Raw genomic sequence first — 26,821 nt, 5'->3', positions numbered from 1 at the left:
CACAGTATCTGACTGAGCTGACCTCCAGATGTATCTCCTCCAGGGCATTATGTTCTGTTTCGCATTATCAGCTGCATGCTCCAAAGGTTAGGTTGTGAGAGCTTGGGTGCGGCTTTTAACTCCTTCTTCCAGCTCTGACGACTGTGGTGTGCCTGTTCTATGTGCTCGCGTGGTTAATTTTACCCAACAGTGAAAGAAAAGCAATACAAACTCAGCTTGATTTAATAATTGCAGTCATGATTTATGTATAATGGTGTCGCTTTATTGAACATTGATTTGATATATAATGGAAAGCATGTGCCTGGCTTATTTGGAAAGTTTATTCACCACTACAGATCCTTTGAGGAATGTGCAGAAACTTCTAAATATATGGAACAAACTCATCTGGTGTAAATCAGGTGTCTGAATTGACAACAGCAATAACGAGTAAGGCAATAATTAGTATGCATAACTATTTCAAGGTGTGTAAAGTAATACAGTTCTAGTGATGGAGTGTCATTGATTTACGCCAGCTGAGGATATGGCCTGTAGAACTGACAAGAAAAGGCTATGCCTACCAACTACTGAAGCTGCTCATGTATTTCAGCCGGTACTGTTTTTATGTTACTGAAAAATTACAGAAGTGCTAGCTCTTGCAAATCAGACTTCTAAAAGTTTTTGCAATATTTTCAGTTAAGTGGTCAGAAAAGTGAGGCTGCATTTTGTGCTCTGACAGTCCTCCTTCGCATTAAACCCTGGCTTGACACACTGATCAGGCTTCTCAACAGCTCAGGCATCATCACTACAGTTCGCACTGGCTTCTTCCCGGATTGAGACAGGATGAAAAGCTGATTTTTTGGTTAACCTTTCAGCATAGGATGAAGATGCATTTAGGATGCTTTTGAGACTGTTACAATTTCAGGTAGTCACCCAGAAAGAAGCGGCTTCTGAGTACAGAAAACTACCATACTTGGTATTTCCAGCAGCAAATCGTTTAAGTAGTGACAGCTGAAAACACATGAGAAGTATTTTAAACCCGGTGGCTCAGCTAGCTTCTAGTTTCTAATTTATGTAGAGGGTATTGAGGGTTATACTACACACCATATTTTGTCCTGCCAGATTTATGTCTCGGATCACTTCAGTCACAGGTATGTCTTTTCAAGGATTGAAATCACTGAAGGTAAAAGCCCTCACAAGCACGAGCACACCAAAGTCCTTCACAGCACAGCCATAAGATGAGCTAGCATTCTTTCCCAGCTTTGATTTTGTTAAATTCAAGGGCCAGTGTGTATTTTGAGATGGAAGGGTTGTTTTTTTTTTTATTTCTAGACCAAGTTTCTTTAGTACATCATTGATAACTGTTGGCCTAACTACTTGTGGAACTTGACCATGTAAGGATTTTTAAGACCAAGATCTCTGCCCTGGCTTTACTCGTACTGCTATTGACACAATAATGGTGAAGGTCCCTGGAAATTGTCAGGCCCTAACTCAGCCACTCTTCATATATCTGTGTGCTCAATATATGAGATGTTGTGGGAAACAACAAAATCTTTGTTGTTACTTCCCTGAAAAGTGGTTCATTTTGTACAGTTTTGGGCTGGAAGACAGATGAGCGAGTCCAAGTCTGTTCATGTTCTTAGAGTAACTTGTTTTATTTACAGTCAGTAATACTGGAAAACAGACGGTTACAGAAGCATATAGACAATTCCTTCACCCTCTGTTACCAGTTTAGTTCTAGTGCATAAGGTGCTGGAAATCACATTACCTCAAAAGCTGAATATAGTTCATATGATACTGCTTTTCTGCTATTCGCCTTCCTCTTAAAGAATTAGACTTATAAATCTCCCAATTGTTATTCTCAAGAGAAAAAATCTGGCCCATATGCTAACAAAAAAATTTTACACATCTGTGTAGACCAGCACCTTCTTGTGACCTTTGCTAGAAAAATATAAATAACGAAGGAGAGCTAATGGTGTTGTGATATTTTCTTGCTTTCACAGGCTAAGCCAAAACCTGATTTTAATTGTGGCAAGTGTCTTTGTGTTAACACCTATTTTTCTTCCAAGTGACAGGCTATGTTGTGTTATAATGTTAATAATCCATTTTGACAATACAGTAAGGGTATCTTCATGAGAACCAGACCTTAACAAGAATTTCTATTGACCTTTACCATGTAACTAGGTTATTTTCGTAATTTACCTTGATTATCTTCACTTCAGCTGTGAAAAGTCAGAGTACTAAAGAAAAAAAAAAAAAATCAAATTGGCCAATACAAAAAATTCTCAGGTTTGAGATGGTGCTTCAGCAGATGTTTTGAGTTTCATATTACTAAGTGTCCTGGTTTCAGGTAAGTTGGTTATAGGTTACTTGTCCTAATATTATTCAGTACTGCTGTGCCTGGTTTTACTAACACAACTGCTAATAAATCATTATGAAAGAAGAAAAAGTATTTTTTGGTGTTAAGCCAGATTTTTTTTTTAATCCATTCCTTTTTCTTCTTTGGGTTTATTAACCACAGGTTTGGCTACAGCAACATTTAAGTACCTTTAAATAACAAATCATGTCCAGGTTATTGTGCTTGTTCATTAGGTCTCTTATGTTTTCCTTATTCTCACATAGAAAATAAATATACTAAGCCTGATTCTTCATTGTCTACACTGGGAATAGTCATTATGCCCAATCCAAGACAAACACAAAATATGGAAGGGAAAAAATCTGATTTGGTAGCATAATGGATTTACTTTGAACTCATCACAATAATTACACAAGGTGATGAGTGATGAAGAATCTGGCTCATTATTCCTAAGAACCAACTATTTTTTAGCTAGTACTGCATATTAGAGATATAAAGCCCATGGTTTATTACAGTGATTATTATTAGTCCAGTTGCCAATCCAGAAATCACATTTGATTGTCTCACGTGCAGCAGAATGCTAATCTATTTCCCTTCTTCTTCTCCTATGCTTGTATAGACAGATACATTAATCTATTCTGCCAAGGGCAATCTCTTTATCTATGCAGAACTAAAATGATTCTTTACTCTTATCAGTATCAGCATCTGCATATATGCAGAAGATAAAACAAAAATGTTTCCTCACCCTATTTTTTGTCATTTCTCTGCCTGGAGGCAGATCAGATCATCTTTAATTGCATACTGAGCAACAAATATCTGACATTTGAGTTTGAGTGACTAAGAACTGCATTTTGTTGACAATATTAATATGCTCTTGTGTTTTATGTCTACCAGTTTTTTAGGAGTTAAATCAGGTTAACACCTTGCTGAAGTCTCCTAAGAATGCCTCATTCTGGCAATACCTAGTGCTGGCCATTCGCCAGATAGCACCAGGCTAAATTTCTTCACCTGAAAGATACGGGATGCATCACATCCCAGTGTATCCTGGGAAAACAGACCCAGTTCTTAGAGAGGAGGTTTCAGAAGACAGGACGATCCAACCAAACAGCTCGCTGGCAACAAAAAAGGGCGGTCCCACTCCTCCCCTTCCCTTTCCTCAGGCACTGCTCTGATATCCTGTGAAACAGATTAACTGAAGTAAAATGGCAGAGTGGCCTTCTGAGGGCCTCACCAGAGGAATATCACCATTGTCTCTTTGCAAGACAGGATCAAGCCCATAGGGAGACTCTGAAGTAATTTAGCAGTGGGAGGAGGGTTCTGATGTTATATGATCCTTAGCTTGGCTGGAAGCGATAGGTTTTCATGCAAAACCAAAAACAAACAAGCAAACAAAAAAAGAGAAACTGTGCTTAAAATTTTATTTTGATAGTGTTTGGCTGTCTGGTTAATTTTTGAGAGGTACCTAGGGCTCTAAATAGAAGGAAGATAAATGAATGAAGAGTCTCCTCATCTGTTTGTCAGCCCATGAGTCAGCATGATGAGAAGAGGCAAGGTGTGACCCAAGTGCATCTTTTGGACGACATGTTAAAGCAAAGTTCTGACCACTTGTGGTCATTAAAGGTCCCACTGCAATAATTATATCTGTAAAGTGTGTTAACTCTGATGACCTGGCCAAATGCCAAGTCTAAAAATTACATTGTCCCTTCCAACATTCCCACTTTGTTTCAAATGCATACTATACTCTTCATTTCCTCTCCAAAACAGCTATGTTGTTGTAGGCCGCTAAATTCTTCCTGTGTTTCACCACAAAGTTTCAGTGCTGTAGTAGATTAAACAATCATTATATAGTTTCTGTATCAGCTTGTAAAGCAAGGCAGTATTTCATGAGATGAAAGGCTCTATAAAAATGTAAACTACTAACACTTTTGAGCCAGCTCACTGCAATACGAAATTTGGCCAGTGGCAAAAAGTACAGTCAGCTGAGACAGTATTGAGTGGTCCCATTAACCACTGATGTGCAAGATTTCTTCCAGCACGTTTAGCGCCATGAACATATAAGTTTTACTTAAAAATCAGATCCTTACGTACATCATAGTGCTAGCTCTGCTTCCCTTTTAGGCCAGAGTTTGATATGATTTATGCTGCAAACAGTTAGAAGTCCTACAGGATACACACTTGTGTTAAGCGCAAAACCCCCTGAAGTAGTACTTGGGCTGTTTGTGTATATTTAGTTGCCTGCTTTGAGGTCAGTCCAAAAAGAAAGGGTGCTAGACAAAACTCATTGCTGTATGGGGTTAATGCAATAGAGTAACTTAGCTAAGGTAATAGCAGAGTCATAAAGGACACTAAAAGTGAGCCATCTGTGTTAAAATAAACTCTTCCCCTGTCTGACACCAACACTGGGTGCTTAGAGAGAGAGACAACGTAAGAAAAGGGTGCACCTGTAGCAGTATTTCCCCTGGTAGTGTCTCCCCAAATTCTCCCAGCTTCCAGAAGTTTGCAGGACTGTACACAAAGAAACAATGCACAGAACGGATAAACCAGTGGCATGGAGAAATGATATACAGATGTAGCTGATGCTGAAAATGCAATTTGCATAATATGGTAATGTATGCATTATAGCTCCAACTACATATGTGATCAAAGCATTCATTGTAAATGATAATGCAAATTAATTTTAGGCTCATTATTATTAATTGAACCTGAATAGAAATCAGATTCAGTAAAAATAGAATAAAGAAACAAACTGAAACTATGTAGGGAAACAGCCATTAATGTGATTATTCTCTCTGACTTATAGTTAGGTACATGCTCCTCTTGTCTGTGTTTCTCCTGCTTTCTCTGGTACAATTTCAGATACAAATTCTCCATTATTCAGCAGATCATGCTCTTGGTTTCTCTGTTGATGTTCATGTCACTCTCTCAGCACACTTTCTCAAATGTATTATTAAGGTCTGCATGGTCTAATAGGTTGCCATTACCCTGAGCTTTATTCATCCCTTTTCCAAACTAAATCAAATTTGAGCTTGAATAATGTTGATAGGGACATTTGCCTAAACTAAGTTTGTTACTGCAGTAATGGGGTTGTTTTCGTGAATTAATGGGTCATTTGTTTTTAAAAACAGAACACCAGTATGTTCCCGATGTTCCTGCCCTTTCTAATAACTTTTTAATGGTGATCTTTTGTCCTGTTGTAATGGTTTCTAGTTTCTGCGGTGGCTTATGCCTGGAGCAGGAGAAGGACAACATACTGGGATCCAGCACTGAAGCTTCTGTCCTTAAGTGGGTTTTAAATCATGTAATCATGTTATGTAATTATAACCTGATTTTCACTAAATATACTTAAATCTGGTGAGCCTACATTTCGTTTTTTTCTCTAGACAGTACTAGCGAGTGTGATCTTCAGTGACTACAAAATTATTTAGCATTGATAACTCTCATTAACAACTGTAAGAAATGCATGTTTAGTCTCCTTAGAATTAAAACTACCATAAGGATGCGAGCATCTTTTATTTCTCTGTGAATACTTTATCATAAACCTACTTTCAGTATAGGATAATGCATTGGGCAAAGACTGCATGCATTCATAGATATAAAATAATATTAAATTTCTTCCTAAACGGAGGAAGCAAAAACGGACAGATAAAATTAGTGGTCTCGCTCCTAGAAACATTCCTATCTGTCTCTCCTTGGTAAGATATTAACAACTTCATTCTGGCTTTTTAGAGGAAATACCATTTTAAGTAATAATCAATCTCATACTTTTCCTTACTGTTATTTTTATTTTCCTTATTATAGGCCTTATGGTTTGTTTATATGTGGCATTATAAGAAGTGTTAGTGAAACTGTGCATCTAATTTTATTTTTTTTACAGTTTAGACTATATTGATACTTACAACTGCAGTGAAGTTGCACAGACCTTATTGTCTTTATATCACAGTACATACTAGTTAAAACCCAATTACTTTCCCAAAGTCATTTTGGAAAACGTGTTGGAGCAATGTTGTGTTGCACCACAGAGGCCACCTCTGAACCAACATGGCCAATATACCATTGATCCGATACTGCTTGCATCACCTACAGAGAGCAAAGATGGCGTGACAATAGGAAGACTAAAGGCAGGTGTATTTGTCCCTGCCCCTTGCTGGTTACTCACAGTTTTACCCTGCTGTGTTTGAGGTGTTCTTACCCTGTCTGCTCTGAGGGAGATACAGGTAAGGAAAAGCTGAAACTTTTTTTATCATTTTCAAACATAAAAATATTCCACTTGGGAAGTCCCCATTATGAAACCTGCCTGCAGCATGTGCAGACACTAACAGCATTAGAGCATGCCCAGAAGATTGATTTTGTCACCTTTATTCATGATAAATGTCATTTTACTACATATTTGCTCACTGAAGTCAGCAGGACTTGAAGCAGAGTATGCAGATATTGGTTTTGAATCCCAGACCAGAATCCTCCCTACTCCTCCCAAATTTTACATTTTTCAGAAATGCTGGTCACTGTCTTTTCAGCTCTAAAACTAGATGTTGCAGGTGTCCCGTATTGACAGCTGCAATTTTACTGATGCTTTGCAGCACAGCATGTCCAGTCTTACTACATTTCAAGGCACAGGAAATGCAACTCAGTATCTGAATGCACAAGAAGGAAGGAGCCTTTCAAAGCTCAAGGTAGGTGCCATTCTTTTTAGGTTGTTGGAGGAGGAGAGAGCATTTAATGCACCTTTACTTAACTTAAAGCACTTAATTTTAAAACTTGCCGTTCATATTTAATGTTTCCTACAAAATTCAGGATGACTGTGGAAGACACTACATGCTGATATATAAATCAATTACAGACTTCATACTTACAAGCTTCTGGCCTCCCCCTCCCCAAAAGCCCACAGGAGCTTGAAGAGGTTCACAAACGGGAAATGCAGAACTACCAGAGACTTGGACCCCTCTCATGAAGGCAGACTGAAGAGAAGACAGCATGCAAAATACAGGATGCTATATAGAAGCCTTTGAATCAGAATAGGGGTGGTAAGTACACAAAATGCTAAACAAAATAAAAATATGTAGAAAAATATGCACGTGCTCACTGCACTCAAAGTTAGTCTGTTGACCTTGTTTCCTGAGGCCATAATTTGCATCAGCCATTCAGCAGGTTTCAAAAACTGACTAAATATTGATGTGGACAACAGCAAACTCCCAAGGTATAAAACCAAGTTTTCTTAAAGTCCTGTTGGAAAGGATATACCTTCCTATCTTTTAAGGCAGAAGGCAGTTCCTGATCATCAAGAGCAAGGAGGAAATTTTTCCTGAAAATATATGTTTTATTCCTTCTTTAGTTCCTTGCACTTTCTCTAAGCTTCTGCTCACTAGTGGTGTGATGATGGAAAACATGCACTACTGGGGTCAGATCCAACATGGTGATTCTTACAGCTCTACTGAGAATGGATATTCAATAAAGAAATGGAATTCCTTGTGACATGCAAAAGGAGGAGAGGGACAAAGCACTCCAAGCCAAGGACAGAAAGCCCCTACGAGATCTTTTCTCGACTATCCGCTGTATTTTTTTTTTTCACATGGCTTATTCTTGCAGACTTTGACTGTCTGATGTCTTTCAGTCTCATAGGAATTTTTTCAGATATTGACAAGTGTTTTGCCTTAGATGGCAAGCATGACAAACTGTAAAGTCACATACTAACTATTCTGGTATGTGCTCATATCCTGGTATGATCTCCTTTTAAGGAATGTAATTGTGACTTTCCAGCATTATAAATTGAAATCAGGATTTGGTTGTAGTCTGCTGCATAACATGTAAAATACTGTCTCTCTATGAATTTCAGCTCATGTCAATACATCTTCATAGCCAATGCTGGAAAGCATCACCAATTACTGTGGCTGTTTACAGAGCACAAGAACAGAATATTTAATTTTACCAGCCTCTAAGGACAGCAAAGCTGAATTGGAACTCTAGTTAAAGTTTTGCTGATTACTCTTGACCTTTCTGGTACAAAGACATGAAGGTCACTGGAGTCATGATTTTTTTTCACATTCTGCTTGTCTTTGTCATTCCCCTAACAATACAGAGGACTAGAAACAAGAGCCGGGTGGTGTTTTTTTCTCCCTGCCTGGAAATCTGTTTAGATTAGTCACCAGGTTTTCCAGTCTATGGTCATTGAAGGTCATTTGGTTTATAGCTGAAATTCTCAATTGGAACCTCATCTTGTAATCAGAACTTAAAACCCAAGTGAGGTTTTGTATCTCCTCTGAAAGGGTAGGCTGTTGTATGATTAGCTTCAGAATGTTAAATGGACTGTCTGTGTAATGACGGGTAATTTTGGGGGGCTTGAATTGCATTATGAGAAGACCTGTCTTGAATAATAAGTACCGGGCTATATTATGAAGAACAGTATTCTAGGCTTCTCCTAAATGCTAATTCTATTACACATTAACATTTCCTTTGCTGTAAAATGGCAAAAGGCAAGCCAGTAAGATGTAAAAATTTTGCAAAGTGCATTTTCACTTATAGACTGCTCCTAAAAGCAAGACGTTTCCTGAAAACGTCCCTTAAATAAGCATCCACTTACAGTGGTCATCATTATATAGTCAGCATCTGCTAATAGATGTTCCAGAGCCTTGGTTGCTGGCAAATACAAAGTATTTGTTGTAATCTATAGAGTGATGGAAATGGGTGTATAATTTTTACACTAATTTTTAAAAACTATTCTTAGCCCTAAGTATGAAGCATCAGTCACACAGTGTAGCTGTACCCCTAGAGGCAGTTCATAAAGTCTGGTGTCCTGTATTTTCTTCAAGGTTGCAAGATTACTGGTGACAGTCTGAAAGCCCTTTTTAAAGTTTATTTATTGATTGATTAACCGATTGAGTGATTATTTTAATGCCTCTTTGGCCCATGTGCAATTCAAACCTAAATACAAATATATACTTTTACATGTATGTGTGTATGCACATATGCATGCAAAACTGAAGACTCTGTGAAGAAATAAATGCAACTGTGACATTATATTGTTATGGAGGCTATTATTTTGCTTTGTTAGGCTACCTTTCGGCCAACAGCTCCTGACCTAGAAGTTGGCCTTTGATTTCTTCATTTTTATCACTTCTTAGGTTCCTAGCTTCAGAGACCAACCCAAAGGTAGCTTTAGCATGTTCCGTCCGTGCCTATTTACTCCAGTCGCTGGTTCCCTTTCTTTGTGTCCATGTGACCTCCACAAAGCTGCTTGGATACAAGCGGGAGGCTATCTTGCATAGGGCTCAGTGTCAGACACTGCCCTGTGCAGTGCCAGCTTGATGAGTTCTCCAGTTGCCTCATGGATATCATCCCTCAGTCCATGACCATGACCATCATAACCTGCGACATCCGCTCATCGCTTGCTCCAGCAGGTGTTACTGTCGCTCTCATTGGCAAGCCAGGGTTTCAGCATATCTCTGTAGGCAGCTGGTGGATCCACAGCTTGGCCCCATTCCTCAAGGAGTCTGAATCACCCTTTGGGCGCACCTTTTTGATTCCTCTCTGGGCTTGCAGGAGCCAACATCACCCAACTCTTAAGCTTTTCTCCAGAACCACTAACCTAATGCCAGATTATCTTTATCTTCTTTAGCCACCAAACAAACAGAGCTTCTTTTAACTGATTACTTTTCTATATTCACTTTACATGGATTAAAGAGAGTTCAGTGGATTTCAAAATACCAGTAGAGCCCACCAGCCTCCCAGAAGTCACAGACACCACGAACATGCACATACCCCTGCTCTCCATGTTTTTTAATCTGTGACATACTCTGTGATACAAATTATGCCACTGTTGCTTTGCATCTCTCTGATGCAAAGATGATGGAAAGCTGCTGTAACTGAATGCCTGGAAAAAACCCAACCACATAAGGAATCAATACCATTCAGAGCTACCTGCGTTTTTCAGTTGTCATTAGCCAAACTAGACCCTGACTACTCTGGAGAACAAAAGAAGACAAAGGTGTTAAGCAAATTTCTTTCACTCAAATCCATTTCAGTATTCAGACACATCCCAGGGATCTGGGCCTATGTTTCCAAACAGGTTATTTGGCTGAGGCCAGGCTGACTTTTCCAGCTAGCTTCCTTTTCCATAGCTGAGAACTCAGAAGAAAAAAAATTAGTTTAACTCACATTAAAAGGGCACCTTTAACTCTAAGTACCATTCCCAGACAGCCTCCTGGTTCTCTCAGGCTGGCAACCAACCACCAGCATATTAGCGAATGCATTTATTTTTTGATGAAGTACAGACCTTAAAAAGCTAAGCCGGTACAAGGTTCATGACAGGCAGCGAGGTCTTCCGCTGCAGAGAGCAACGTGCAGCCACAGAAAGACACTGCCTGCAATGTATTGTAGGAAGACTATAGTTTGAGATATTCTGCTTTTTAATAGGCTGTGTAGTCTCTTGGACGCATGCAGATACTGTGCTGACCAGAGGGTCGTTTCTCCAGCAATAGTGTAGGTAGCTGTGTGTTCTCCTCTAGCACATGATTTAGTTGATGTTCCTGAACCTAATGAATTTTGGCGGCAGGAATGATAATAGCAGACAATTGTTTGTCCCCAGTCACTAAATTTTTTAACAGAGTTAAAATAAACCTGTCTGCTGCACTAGTCTCATGTGTAACAAAATAAAAATAAGCCTTCACAAAGCATCATTTTCAAGCACCATTTTACTTTTTGTCTTAGGCTCGCGAATGCGTTTCGTGTTTTCTGCTATGTCAGATATCATAATGCAAAATAAATAAGCAAGGGAAACACACAGAGATATTCTCTGGGTGGCTTGTGGAGAAAAAGAGCCTTCTGCTTCTTCCTTTACCTCCTTCCTAGTCTTTATTTTTTCCTGTGCTTGCAGTAGGTGCTTCTTTGTAGCATTTGCATGAAACACTAATGTTCTTTTAATGCTGTACTATTTTGCAGCATTTCGGAGCCCAGTCACAGCTCAGGACCCCCACTGAGCTAGATATTGTGCAGAGAGAACAAAGTCAGCCCCAGCTCTGAGGACGGTCCATCCCACACTCCACCTCCCATGGCCACAAGAGACTAGCATTGTAAATGTTGATGCATTCAACACATCTGCCATGCATGCAGATCATAGAGACAATGACATTGGCTGAGACATTAGGGGTTTTGCCGAAATGCCTATTGGTTGCTAAATACATCATTCAAATGTAACCATTTTTAAAAAAGGCTTAAAGCTGGTGTTTGCCATGAGGCCCATCTGAATTCAGCTTTGAAGGAAACAGAAGAACATGCAAGTAGAGCAGGACTTCTTAGGTCAAATATTTAAGAGTCCCCCAGACATTTAGGAAATCACAGCCTTAATTTCAAAAGTGAATTGGAATTGAATTTAAAGGAACAAAGAATTTATGACATTTTTGCAAGGAAGACAAGGTTCCCGTTTCACTTTTCAAAATATTACCCCTTCTGTTTAAAAAACACACTGCCATGTGAAGACCAACTACTGTCACTCCAGAAGAGAGAGAGAACAGCAAAAATTCTGTGCTGGTTAGCCTAGTGCAGTGCCTGCCCACTAACAATAGCTATATCAGGGCTGGAGAGAAGACAAATCTCTCTTATGCTCCTGCAACAGGACCTTTTTCCTTTTTTTGGTAGTTGAGTCACAAATTTTACTGGAGCCAAAGATAAAACCAGAGTACTGCCCTTCTCTGGTCCCTAGCTCTAGCGTTGTAGCTTGACTTTGTGTCAAAGCCATCAAGTAGAACTTCAAAATGGCAGAGGACCAGTGACCTACCATTTAGCATCATTTTGCATTTTTTCCATGAAAGCAAACCTGTTTGTGCTAGAAATAGCTATAGGCATCTGACTCATTAAATTTTTGTTTGAATGACTACTTTTTTCTGATCAAAATAAAATGTTATTTCTAAGTTACCCACAAAAAAAAAGGATTGATTAAAGCTCCTTCCTAAAACAAAGCAGACTTTCTATCTTTTAAAGTAGGGGTCATAATTAAAGGCTGTTATTTCCTTTTTCTATGAAGTTATTTGGGCAATTAAATCTATTCTGAAAAGATTTTTTTTCTTCCATAAAACTAACAATTGTGTCCCTTAAAATAATAATAACAGAGTGGATTAATTCATTCTAGAAAGAGAAAATTGCTCTCTTCCTTACCCATTTTTGCCTTTGACCTATAGGTCAAATTAGGACAATACTTCCTGTTAATACTCACATCTAGCTCTTTAAGGGAAAACATGTTGGCAGTGGCTTAAAAGCAGTTTCAAACAATGAATGATCCAGCATCCTTGCTTAAAATGCCTTATAAAAATCTCTTCCTTCCCAGCCTGTAACCTTTCAAGGTCTGTTCCTGAAATTGGCCTCCAGCTGATGCTGGGTTTGCACTTGCTGCTGTATGGTGCCCCCCTGTTCTGTAGGTGATGCTGTCCAGGGAGATTCCTGGCATCTGTATAACACCCTCAAGTTGCCGCATGTTATGTTTTTTCAAATTGTCTGCTGGTTCATTAAAATGCAGTGAAAAATTCTGTACTTTTTAAATGTCAATTGGGACAGCTTCAGGGGCATGATTTTGCTTGGATGGAGTAAGGCTGTTGGGACCCAGACCCATATCTAGACCTTTAACCAGTGAAAATGAACACGGCTTTGCTGATTTCTTGCAGCTGAGGAACTTTCTGTACATTTTTGAAAGGCCTCAAACTACTCCTATTAAATACCTGTCACACTGTTTTCCACTGACACACACTAGAGCTACACTCTGCAAGAGTGAGATCGATAGGTGTTTTCCCACCAATTTCAATAGTTCCACATACGATAAAACTTGCAGCTGCAGAAAATCCTGCGGCATGTGAAGCACATTGTGCGGGCCATAGCCTTAGCTGGTAGAAATTTGGCATAGCTCCCTTGACTGCATTAATGTAAAGCCAATTTGCATCAGCTGCATACCTGGCCCTAGAAGTTGATTGATCGTTTGGTCCCTTAGCCTAGGTCAAAAACTACCATGCACGTACATAACTGCATGTGCAGAATGGTTGACGTGTAAAGAGAAAATGTGTTTTAATACAACATTAAAAGTATGTTTAGAAAGCGACAAGGTCATTCCTAGTTATTTTTACAGAGCTCATGGCAAACTTCTGATACACTAACCACCTGTGAAGGCAATGCTAACTCCTTTCAGCTAGAAAGGCTTCCACTTGGTCTTTGTCTTTACAGCCAAAGATTTCAAGGACACGGCTTGTTGCTTAATTCATTTGATCCTATTGGCTAGCTGTCAACAAAAGTGACAATCCTGTATTTGTAACGTCATAAACTTCCAAGTATGATGTTGTAAACTGAGGACCATGACTTTGACTTAAGGGCAGGAGCAGATGGCTTGGGCACTTATGATCTTGTTTTCAGGAAGTGAGACCTTGCAATCATAATACTAAAAAGTTACTTCATTGGAAAAGAAGGCAAGAAATCATTTTGCTGAAGTGCCCCTACTGTTCCTCCAAGCTTTCCCGAAAAAACATAATTGATTTCTAAGATCTGTGCGAGACTGCATATTTATTGCGCTGAATGAAATATGGATTGCATGAATTCTGCTGGTGTGACATTCAACCCACTCGAATATTATGAGTTTGACAGTTTGACTCTAACTCAGTTTATTTCCCACTTGAGAGACTGGAAAGGAACAGATGGGGATGTGAGAACGACCAGGGAGGGGAAGAGCGTGCAGCAGCTTGTGCTGCTGGGCCCGAGTGTCAGCGCACCTCCCTGCAGCTAGTCAGGGGTTGTGACCGCCATCTAGAAGTGGTTTTCCAGACATTATTAAAGCTGCAGAAGCACATGTAACTCTTAAAGCAGGCATTAGGCAGCCCCAGAAGGTAAGAGAAGGTCTGCTGAGTATGGGCTGTGCCAAATTTAGCGCTGGAAGGGAAAAGGTGATAGAGGTCAGCTTTACAGGTCTTGTAGGACGTTGGCTGTCTCAACTGATCGTCATTGCCATCGGGCATGTCCCTACATTAGTGCTGAGTTAATAGATAACTAGCTGCATCATCACAATATTTACTCCACCGGTTTAAACACATCTTCTTCCTGTTAATAGCATCTCTCTTTTTAAAATGTTTTGTGTATTTTCAAGTCTCTTGTCCACTTACCACATTTTGTGTCCTTATTACATATACTGCTTAGTCATATATTTACTGAAAATTAATGAAGAAGAACACTTGGCACTTTCCAGAGTCAAAATACTTTGCAAACATTAACTAATTAATAATGTATCCCTTATTTTCAAGCATGCTATCATGCTTGAATGCTGAGTGAAATTCTGCTAAATCATTGTCTCCCTGCATGTACCCTGCTCTTTTGCTAACCCATTACATGGTTCAAGAGTCCGATTATTGAGTTTGGTTATAGACAGCAAGTCTGATTCAAACTTCTGATAAGCACATGTTTTCTGAAATGCCTTTATAATCCACACCAGGCTTCTAAACAAAGCTCAATGTGACACACAGCTGTGTCTGCGTGCATGAGGTATCATCTTAAAATAAGCTAAATGTCTTTTATCTGACGAAATACGATCACCATTTTAAGAAGGCTTGGCCCCAGACAGCCAGGGCTTTGCTTAAGAATCAAAGAGGGTTTACTATTTTGTTGTATATTCTGGTGGAGACCCTGAACTGAGAGCGCTCTGTATGCCAACACAGATACTGCAGTAACGCCAGCCCTGCCTTATGCAGTAGCTTGGGCCAGGGCCTTGCATTTAACTCCTTGCCAGCCAAGATGACTCTGACAGTTGCTCTCAAGATAGAAAACCAAGACACAAATCTTATAATTAACATCAGCTATGCCCATGCTTTATAGAGCCTTGTAACTGGTTCGGTTCAAAGGTGTTTGTTTTCACTGCAGAGTTTACAGAGACTGCGCCTTTATTTATCCCAGGACACCTTTATAAATGTTTGAGTGCAAGGCTCGGTTACTGCAATTCCCTCATAGCAGGAGTTTGCCATAACTCAGCTTGTTCACGAGGCTTGCTCACAGATCTGACAGCTTGAGCGATATTGCTCCCACCTTGCTTTCCCTGATTTTTGCCAGCATTTGTATCACATTCCCCTTTTTGTTTACCATCTCCCCGCTGCCTTAGCACGATGCAAACTGTTGTCCTGAAAGATGCACAGGGCATTGCAGAAGCCCTTTAGGAAAATATCCCTTCCTGAAACTTCTAACAGACAAAGTCATCTGCAAGTTCCGATGCCTCTTCAATGGTTTGGTTTGTTATTTTTTTGAGGGGGGAACTGTGGGGCCTATGGGTTTGTTTTTGTTTTACAAATACGAGAAGAGCGCGCTGGCTCTAGAAAATGGATGCTCTTAGATCAAGAGCACTGAACACTGCTTGCAGTTGGGTACTACAGCCAGATGAGATTTGCTTCCTAGAACGAGTGATGCCCCTAGAATGAGTGATGCCTTTCTAGGATGTACCATCCACTTACCAAGAAGAACAAAAGGTACAGCATGTACATATTCATAGGTAACATTACTGAGGAAGCAACAACTAGTCTCCCTCTTCATGGGAGGCTTATCTGAATTCAGTACACCAGTTCTTTTGAGTTTGCGATGTTTACAATTTTTTTCTACATTTTCCACCTCACTTGAGTGTTGCAAAGCCTAATACGAGATCAAGCAGTGTGCTTTTTCTGGTCTGCAGAAACCAGTATGCCCTACTTTTCACTTTCCTTAGAGAAGAAATTTTTTTCTTCAGAGAGTGTTCTGTGGCAATGCAATGAATCCTCCAGCCCGCTATTTTATAGCACGCTATACTCCCAAGGTCAATCGATTAATATTCTATATTAATCACTAAACTTCTGATTAACTCTTGTCATCCCTGAAAACATTCTAGAACTCACACAGAACAGTTGCTCTAGTGATATTCATTGCTCTTTTCATTCTTCGGGTTATATGGAGTAGTTAGGGGTGAGCCTGAAACCACTAGAATCTAGATAACAAAATATATTTTAAGAGAACTGCAATGGCATCCAGGCACCAGTACAGAAACAGCACCTCTTCTGTGTCGTGCAGAAATTAAACTGCCTGCCTAAGAACTTATCGCTTCTAGGACTCCCAGACTAGTCCTTATAAATAGCAAACCTGTAAATAGTTTGACAGCCTTCAGGGACTGCTGACCTTGAATTCCCTTCCTATGAGTATATCTAAAGATTGTGTAAGCAATCCATGTTAAGCAACTCCTGTATTTATAAAACTTATACAAATGAATAATGTAGCAGACGTGGCTTGGAAGCAGCTACTGTTTTGACTGTTTTACCGTTCCACGGTAGTAATATAGGGACGAAGGAACATCCAGCCATTAGGGAACATCCTTGCCCTTAAGGAACATCACTGCTATGATTAGCTTAATGTTTTTTGTTTGTAATCCATTCAGCCCCTCAGGCCTCCTAATCTAGTTCTTACTCCCATGCTACATGTAAAAATAGCCAGAATAGCCCAAAGTGAAGCAATTTTTCAGTATTATGCCCAGCCTCAGCTTTTGGATCTATTTGTCCCAGATCCTTGGAGCTGTTTGTCTACCCTAAATGTCAAAGAATCAGACTCCCGTGAATGCTCCTGTCTTTGGGGATTCCCAGCTGCCGCTCAGACGTCTGCAGGCCAGAGGGGGGAATGATTCAGAAAAAGGGTTGTGACTGAGGTGCATTTCCTCCATTTAAAGAGAACATAACGTAAAGCAACCCTTTGGGTTTTTTGACAAGTGCCAGGGACTGGATCAGAGACCAGAAAACCCAGGTTTCAGAGCTCACGCTGACATCTGTGCCTCTTTCCAAACCCTCATCGAATATTTCTCAGCTACTGACTTAAAAAAACACAAGCAAATACAACAATGCATTTCTGCCCCAATTATTAATTCTGATTGTTGACATACTCCAGGTATTTCTCTTTACCTTAAATATTATCATCAAGTCACTGGTGTAAACTGGAACATTTCCATTAAATAAAACTGTTGATTCATAGTAGCAAAGAACTTAGCCATTTCTTTTATGGAGGCTGTTAAATGGAAAGTACTACATTTGTCTGTTTTGTCAGCTGAGCACTGAATTGCACTGGTGAGATAGCTACTACCATTTCTTCAGGCTAACTTTGCAAATGTAGCTTAATAGGAAAATGTATAATATTACCATTAATTTAAAATAGAAATTACATATGTTCTACTTGGACTTGCATTCAAATTTGCTTAATATTCTCTATACATAATTTAATGCATTTTGTCCTATGTTTACAGTTGACTGATAAAAGAATAATGTTGGGGGGATCATTTAAGGCAGTAGTGGTGAAATATGCTTGTTTGTAAAATTGAAAGTGCACTGATTAGGTGGAAAATTGAAATTTGCAATGTGTCTTGAGCTCTTTTGGTTTGAAAAACACTGTTTCAGGAAGAACAATTGCTTCCTAGGGGCATGGTTTAGTGGTGGACCTAGCAGTGTTAGTTTCATGGTTGGACTAGATAACCTTAAAGACCTTTTCCAACCTAAATGTTTCTTTGTTTCTATGATTCTATGATTATACAGCATTAATGCCTCCAGCTTAAACTCAGTATTTAAACTGATGCATACAGGAATAAGCGAATATAGATCTGCAGTGCGTTGCTCAGACCTATTGAGCTAAAGCCATTTTGGGGGACTGACAATAACAAATAGGTCCGGGACAGAAGGCCCCAGGACACAGGGACACTCCGATTTCCACTCAGGGGTCCTGTCCCCTGGGTGCCCAGTCTGCATGGTACTGCAGCTCCCATGCAGCCCAAACAACTGGATTTTCCTTCTCATTGAAATCAGGGAGCAGGTTCCCAGACCTAATCTGAACATGCAATCAGCTACACCAGGAATTGCTCCCATGCTCCTCAGTTCAGCTGTTAGCAGTGCAGGATCAGGGCTCTGCTCCCAATCACTACAACTACATGACAAGAGCAAAACACAGGATGGGAAAAGAAGAGTAGCTCCTCACCAAAACAGCTTCACCAAGGACTGAGCATTACTCCAAAGAATAATAAGGCTCCAGCTTACAGTTAAAAACTAGTTTGCCCAGTTGTAGAACTGCAGCCCTGTAGTGCCAAAGGTTAATGAGGGGGAAAATAGGGCTTCAAAAAGCTGCTTAAATACAGCAGTACTTCATATAGTAAGCCTGTAGAGACAAACTTTATCTTGTACCTGTATTTTAGATCCAGAGAGACAGAGCCTTCAGTGACACTTTGCTGCGGAGGTGCAAGCAGTATGCAGAAGAGAATTTACCAGCCTAGGTGCAGCCTAAAACATTAACACATTTTCTGAAACCTTAGAAATGCAAGAACAGATTCCTTAATTGCTGTGAGTCAAATTTAATTTATTTGGTTTAACAGAGCTTCCCTTTAAGGAGAACTATCACTCAAGGGTATTTTGTAGAGATACTGCAAAAGGGCAGTTGATTTAGTAACAGTTTTGTTTTATTTCACCGAGTGATGCAAAAAAGATTGGGACTCTCAATCCCTCTCAGATGTAACAGGGATGGCTGAAGAGGTTATCACTCCGCCTGCCCTATCCCTGTCCCAGAGGCTACTGCCACCATCGCTGTTTAGCACAGGAGAATAGCCATCATGTCTGCACCTCCGCCACCAGAGTTCATAACCCAGCTTATTAACTTAAATTGCCACTTATGTCACTTTAATTTGCCAGACTTTAATTTGCACAGCAGGAGCCGCAGTGCATTGAGCCCACTCCTTGGCCTGGGCTGGGAGAGGGCTGGCAAAATCCAACATGGATCCTGACTCAGAGTCTTAACTTTCTGACTTTCAGGGATGTGTTTGTTATGCTGTACCATTAGACCAATTATTTGTGGGACTCCCTCTGAATGCATCTGCAAAAGTTTGTTACCAGCATTGGCTTTTAATTAGAGCTGGTAGGAAACTTCTACCTGAAAATGTTTTTTTCACTGATAACTACAGATGCCTCAAATTTGGAGATTCCTCCAATGTAGAGCTATAAGCAGGAAAGGGTTAATTAGCCTTCTGAAGAGTAAATGTGTTTTGAGATGGAGAGGGCTGGGGAGGAGTAAGGAGATGTGAATTTGTCAAATGGTGTGCATTTGGATGCATACATTTTTAATTGCCATGATTCAGAAGGGAGGCAACATTTTATACCATGAAGGATCTTGTAGCAGAGGAGAGCTGCTGCTTGCCCAAATTCAACATTAACCCAAAGCAGAGGGAAACACAAGAATAACTGTCAGTCTCCTGCAGCATTTCTCTTTGATCAGGCCGAACCCTAGCAGGATGCACTGCGTTTTGTGATGACACATCCCCACCCTCCACCTGCGAGGGAGCTCTGTAGCACGCAGAGCCTCCTCACCCCTCCCAGCCAATGCACCCGCCAGACTTCCTGGCCTTGCTGCATCTCCCTGTATGAGCCTCCGTTCCTCTGGCATTAGCAGGCACACTTTGCCATCCCATCAGCGCTACTGCAGTCCTTTCAATAATGCATGAGCAAGGCTTATGCCCTCAATTTTTACAGTTCTTAATAAAATAAAAATTAGATGTTTCTTAGGTACTTCTGTGTATTCTGCTACGGGACTGCCACAACAGTTTGGTTTGTGTTGAGTTTTGCATGTAGAAATTTCACTGTACATTCAGGAGTAGGTGCTGTGACTCCAGGAGAGCAGCCACCCAATTAGGCACAACAACGCATGTAATTTCCATTCTGAGACTACAGGTAAATCCTTTAATTAAAGGCGTCTTACGTACTTTAGTGGTTCCTTCTGGAACCACAGGATCCTCCTGGGGACACAGATGTCCTGCTCCACTTCTTCTACCTAGTTCTGTTCCCGGACCTCCCCCTTTTCATTAACGTGAGCATGACAGGGTGGCTCTTGGCTCATTCACATTCAGGGTTTGACCTGACAATTGGGGGTCACTCAAGGACATAGCTACAGCAACTTCTCTGCGCTCTCCCTGGTGACACCATTGTGGCCAGTACACAAAAGCTGGATAGATGAAGCAGAGCTCCTGCCCCTGAGTGTTCTTTGTGCCTGCTGTGGTTTGCCTCAAAGCAGATCATTTCTACCCATCTCTCACCCCTGCTCTCTGCTTTTACTGCTCCCAAAAGCAGGTGCGACACACCAGACATGTCCCGTGGAGCCCATCTTGTGCACACCAGGTATGGCCGCTTTCATGTATGGCCAAGCCAAAGGTGCAGACGAACAGGGGTTTTAATGAGGTCCTGGGCAGAGCTGATGCAATGGATGTTTGCAGGGCTGGTGCTTCATACGTGGTGCTGAAGTGAGGCTCAAACTCCCGCTGGCTGCTCTGGGGAGGGAGCCTGCCCTGCACTCCGCTGGGGTCCAGCTCCAGCCAGCTGGGAAGCCTGGCTCCTCCTGAGCACGGCACTGTGTCACCAAGCTCCCTCCCCACAGGCTTTGCAGAGCAAGCTGGAGTCATCCTGGACAATAACGCCTCCTCGCAAAAGGCACTTATTCAAGCATTGAAATAAGACTAACCTGTAAATACAAAGCTATGTAGCATACCTATTAATGAGAAAGGCAGTAAAATTTATCCATTTGGAAAGGAGACTGATTTTTAATTCCCCCCCGCCGCCCAAACTGCATATACCGTCTTGCTTTTAGAATACCTGCAACCAAGATTTATTTTCAAGCAATGGCATAAATGAGACTGTGAAGCTATTTTAGCTACTATTAAATAATTATATTTTTTGTACCACATGAGCTTGTACTTGGTTTTCTCTTTCCTTTTTTGTGTTTAACACAATTTAGCAATTCTGCTACTCTGCAGATGGCTATCAAAATTATTCAGGAAAAAGCATTTGAGGACCTTTTAACCTTCAAAAAATATTCCAGAACTTTCTTTTGTAAAACTTTTCTGCATATTTAAATATATTGGCAGGTCCTGTTAATATTCAAATTCCTACTTAAAATAGTAAAAATATTTTGGCATATTTCTGGGAGTAGTCAACCCTGTTAGCTTCCACTTAAAGTGCAATTATTTTGGAATATTATAGATCATTATGTGGCTTTGGGGAAAAATCAGTACGACTTAAGTGCCCATTAGTGAAAGTGAAATGGTAGTAGAACACCTAGGAAAGCACATGTGGTATTCCCATGAATATCAAATTAATTCATTATGATAGCCCTGGTAAAGTGTTAAACTATTTCCTATTTCGTGGCACAAGATTTATTTTCCAAGGCTGGAATATAAACACTGTCCGGCAATATTGTAAGAAAGGATTTGTCATGGAGAGGTTTGTGTAAGAGATGGCCTTGTGTTTCTATATTATGGTGTCGGTGGTGGCTCATTTTCTCTGCCTCCTTTTCCCAGTTCAAAAAACTCCCCTGTGATATCTGGATAACAACTTAAGCAACAAAGAGATTTTCCCTTCACAAATTCTGCCTGGATGCAAGGAGGAGCGACTCTCTGTTTGAAGGAAGACGAGCCCTGTTTGGAGGTCAGTGAGAGCACATGGACTTCAATACACGAAATAAAGACATACACCCAAAAGGAGTCAGGGAAGCCGCTCCCATGTTGCAAAGCACATGCCACACTCTGCCTGCCTCTCCCTCTCCTGGCTGGCTTGGTGCCCTGAGGAGACAAATGAGGGGCAGCACCCCAAGTGATCCCCCTTGCCCATCCCAGAGCAGCAACCCCAAGCCATCAGCACCCCAGCCCCTGGGGCAGATGATCTTCTGCCCCATCCTGGGCTTTAAATAGGACTCCAGCCTCCTGTGAGCCAGGGGGTTTTGAGGCATTCCCATTTCATCCCATTCTGAGGCACAGCACCATGGCACCTTTATTGCTTCGGGTCCTCACGAGCCAGAGGCTGGTCTTTGGATATTTGGAGTTTCTGGCCAGACCTATTCACAGGCCTGACAGTCAGGGAGCGGGCAGAGGTTATGCCACAGTGGAGTGACTTGGAATGTGACATTTTGTGGCACCTCTCTGGTATATTGTGGTATACCTACCCATTATGAGTGGATGAACAAGTTGTTTTCTCATCTGTTTCTCACTGATTGCTGTTTAAGTTCAGAATCCAGCACAGCAATAGGAAAAATCCAGACCTCAGGCCAGGGTAGGATATATATGATCACAAAGGCCACAGCATGGGAAAGGAATATAGAAATCTGGACATTGACAGGCTGCTCTGAGGTGTCACAAGTAGGAAAAGAAAGGACAAGGACCTCCTGACTTGCAATGGATCTCATTCTTGATTGCCTGTGATGCCTCCTGGTTCCTGATGGATGGGAAAAACACAGTGCGCACCTCCTCTCCTCTGAAGGTACCTTTGTACCTTCTGAAGTTTCCCTTGAAGGCTTCAGATGTGTGAAAATTAAAACATAGTTCCAGTCCCACATCATACAGGTAGGACATGCGTTGATGCTTGTCTTAAAGAATGATGGTTTTCTAGACCTAAGCCAGGCATTTGCACTGTGACCATGATCATTACATGAAGGGAGGGGAATGATTTTGCAAAATACTTTGACCTCAGAGAATTATTTGCACAACATAGTGTTCGAAGTTGACCCAACTGGGAGTTTTCATTACTGTTTTAATAAATGCTTTTTAACCAAAAGATCAACTTTTCCATTTCTGCTCAAGTTTCCCAATTCCTATTACCTAACTTGTGGTTCTTTTAAATAAAAACAAACACACACCCCCAATCTTTGAATGTACAATAAGATTTAAATACATATTTCCAAAAAAGTTGCAAAGAATATAGTCTTCAATATAAAAGAGATGGGGTGGATTCCTAAGAAAAAATTTTGAAGACTATTTGCTAAGAAATCTCTACAATCTCCAGTTAAAATCAATCAAGTTATGCAGGAAGTTTATTCAGGAAGGGAGTATCACACTGCAAGGCACTAGTGATGTAGTTGTCACGGTTCATCTCTTATTCTTAGGAAAAGGTCTGCAGACCATCCCTTGCCCTCTGTTTCCCCTTCAGTCCGTCACCATCCAGTGACCCATTTAGCTGTTCAGTTGCTAATCTACTCCTTTAGGAAATGTCTCCCAGCTGCCAGGACATTTCACACCTATTACCTGTTGTCACCTCATCTGACATAGATTTAGTCACCCGGAAGGTTCCCCAGTCAAGTGACACCCAACTGATTCATCTCTTCAAAGCTGTAATTAAAAGTCTGCCGACCCTGCAGGGGGTTAGGAGTGTCTTTTGTTTACGATCTAGGGGCAATTCGTCCTGCAGGGCCCCCAGAGACTTTCCAAAGTCTGCAGGCCTAACGTCCTTCTGGGGAAAGTGTTCCCAAAAATGACGATACACTTGGGGGTTTTTAAACTATGAATCCTTTCTTCAGGGAAATTTAGGAATCAACATGCAGGGGAATTAACCCGAGAGGATGCTTAAGAAAACTTAATTACAGTCACACCAAAGCCAGCATGTCCCAGACCAATAAAACAGAAGAATTAGGAAACAGAAGGGAAAACAGCTACAGCCTAAAACAAGAGGGTACACACAAAGTGACACAAAGCGCTCTCAGCATTCCTTTGGCCAGGACAGCTCTGCAGAGACTGAAAACCTACCTTAAAAACATATATAATTCTGAGAAAGCCCACATGCTGAAGAAAAATCACGCACATGGACCAAGTCATCTAGTTTAAGACTTCTTAAAAATAAATCTAATGAGTTGCTGATGCTACTGTAGCATTAGATGCATTACTGTTACCTCAATAATTCATAACAGGTTTTTGCTGGGCAGTAGAGGAGAATAACAGTAATTACAAATAGAGGAGGAAAACTAATATCCCACATATGGACCACAAGAAGCCATTCTGACATCTCTCTGCTAAGTTAAGTATTTTTTAGACAAGGTGTGCTAGTTTTGGCTGGGGTAGAGTTAATTTTCTTCACAGTAGCTAGTATGAGGCTGTGTTTTGGATTTGTGCTGAAAATACAGGTACCTTTTAGCTATCCCTGAGCAGGGCTTACCCAGACCCAAGGCCTTCTCTGCCTCTCACCCCACCCCACCAGCGAGCAGGCTGGGGGTGCACAAGGAGCTGGGAGGGGGCACAGCCAGGACAGCTGACCCCAACTGACCAAAGGGATGTCCCACACCATATGGCATCACGCTCAGCATATAGAGCTGGGGGAAGAAGAAGGAAGTGGGGTGAACATGCAGCGTGATGGCGTTTGTCTTCCCAAGTAACCGTTACGCATGATGGAGCCCTGCTTTCCTGGTGGTGGCTGAACACCTGCCTGCCCATGGGAAGGAGTGAATGAGTTCCGTGTTTTGCTTTGCTTGCATATGTGGCTTTTACTTTTCCTGTTAAACTGTCTTTATCTCAACCCACGAGTTTTCTTGCTTTTACTCTTCTGATTCTTTCCCCCAACCCACCGGGGGTGAATGAGTGAGTGAGTGAGCGGCTGCGTGGGGCTCAGGTGCCAGCTGGGGTTAAACCATAACAATGGGGAAAATATAGTAGAACTCATGTATCTAGATTTTAACAATTAATTTCATATGTTGCCACATAAGAAGTTAATCTAAATAAAGCCCATGTTAGTAGTAATATTGTAGATATAGTTAAGGACCTTTCTAAAAGAGTCAAAAAGGAAAGTATGAGGATGCAGAAGAATGGTGCAAGGAAAGGTCTTGAAACCTACCAATCATTCTGTAAGGATCCTGGCACACAGGTAGCAATGCACAAATGAAATTTGCTGATCACAATGTTAATGTTGAGGATATCACATGGAAAGAAATAAATGACAAATGAAGTAATAGAAATTGGATTAAATCCAATTATACCAACTACAAGGTCACATGCTCGGGGACAAGTAGCATAAATCTCTTATAAATTGGGAACTTTCAAGTGGAAACCAGCCGAGTACCCTACAGACTTCGATACAGTTATTCTTTCTGCATAAATAGAAAGCCCTTGTATAACACAGTCACAAAAGACAGAAATGCAATCCTGGACTGGCCTGAGCAGCCAGAAAGAAAAGAATATAAAGCCTCACTTGGAATTTTGGGCTTCTGACCATCCATGTTCAGGAAAGGTTATTTCAGATGAAAGAGATGTGGACAATGATTGGGGAAACAGAACAGTCATCAGTACACTGGGGATCAAAAGAAAAAATTTAAATGTAGAGCAGAGAGATTCTAGAAAAATACAGGCAAAAATTGTACCTACTATTAAACTGGTGATCAATCAGCTTATGAAAAGGATTGTATGATATAATTGTGGTGATAAAGGATTTGAGCATAGGATGCTCACAGGAAAATCCCTAAATTTAATCAGCTGAGCTGGAGAAAAGGAGGTCAAAGAAGAGAAAGAACTCACAGAGGTTGCCAAATAGTTTCTGTGTGGGTCTTCACTCTGAGGAGAATGGGGAAATACCTCTCTTTGGTTTGTGAAGGTGAACTGCTGTCAGAGGAGCATAAGAAAAAGTGCTGAAACAACTTGACAAATTAAATTGCAATAAATCACTCAGACTGGAGCCTATTCATCTCAAAGTTCTGAAGGAACCAAACAAAATAGCTGAGCTATTAAACATATGTAATTTATCATTAAAAACAGCTACTAGATCAGAGATTTGGAGGGGAGCCAGCAGTATTCCAGATCTATAATTTAAATAGGTACCCTGGGCGAGCCTAAGAAACATTACTGTGGTTCTGACACGACCAGCTGGGAGGCAGGAACCACGTCAACAACAACGACAGGGTTTCCAAAGGGCTGCCACAGGAAGCACCTCACATGAACCATAGCACTCGGGGTGGGGTGGGGGTGGGGAGTTTTTGTCCAGCTTGGATTTGGGGCTGCATTGTTCTGAAATACACTAGATAAAAGCTATGGAGGGAAGAATTCACCTTTACAGAGATGACAAGCTCCCACGGTGTTAGCCCACAGCATCATGTAGCTCCACACTATGCCAAGGCGCTCTGTAGAGACTAATGCATGTGTTTCTCTTATATATTGACTTCAATGAGCCTACTCGCCATTAAAGGATTTTTTTGTGTGTGGTGTTGTTATTTGCTTTAGCACAGTCCCTTTTATGGATCAGGATCCCATTATCCAAAATGGTGTATACACATGAAGGACAAGCAAATACTATCCAATTATCCAGCAGAGACACGAGAAGCCTGGGCAGGCAGAGGGGGGACTACAAGGAAACAATAGATCCAGAGGACGAGCAGACACCCCTGTGTACCCACAGCTGGTTTTCCCCAGAGGTCTTAAAGGTGGGTTGGAGGAGAGGAATGCAGCTGCACCCTGGTGCATCAAGTGTGAGGGGCCACAGGGCACAAAGCTTTAATGTGCTTATCTGGAAGTTGAGCATCCTGTAAATGAAGGATGTAAGACTGGCCACAGACAGCAATAATCTTCCCAAGATCAGACTCCATCACCTTATTTTTGGTTCAACAGAATTACCATTCTGAACTGAAAGTTTTCATCCCATTTGGAGCCTTGAAACATTTCCTGAGAGAGATGCAAACAACGTATAACATATTTGAGCCTAATGACAGTAGGCT

The sequence above is a fragment of the Phalacrocorax carbo genome, chromosome 1 (genome assembly GCF_963921805.1).
Source record: "Phalacrocorax carbo chromosome 1, bPhaCar2.1, whole genome shotgun sequence".
In the NCBI taxonomy this organism is placed as follows: domain Eukaryota; kingdom Metazoa; phylum Chordata; class Aves; order Suliformes; family Phalacrocoracidae; genus Phalacrocorax; species Phalacrocorax carbo.
This window is presented reverse-complemented; position numbering follows the sequence as displayed.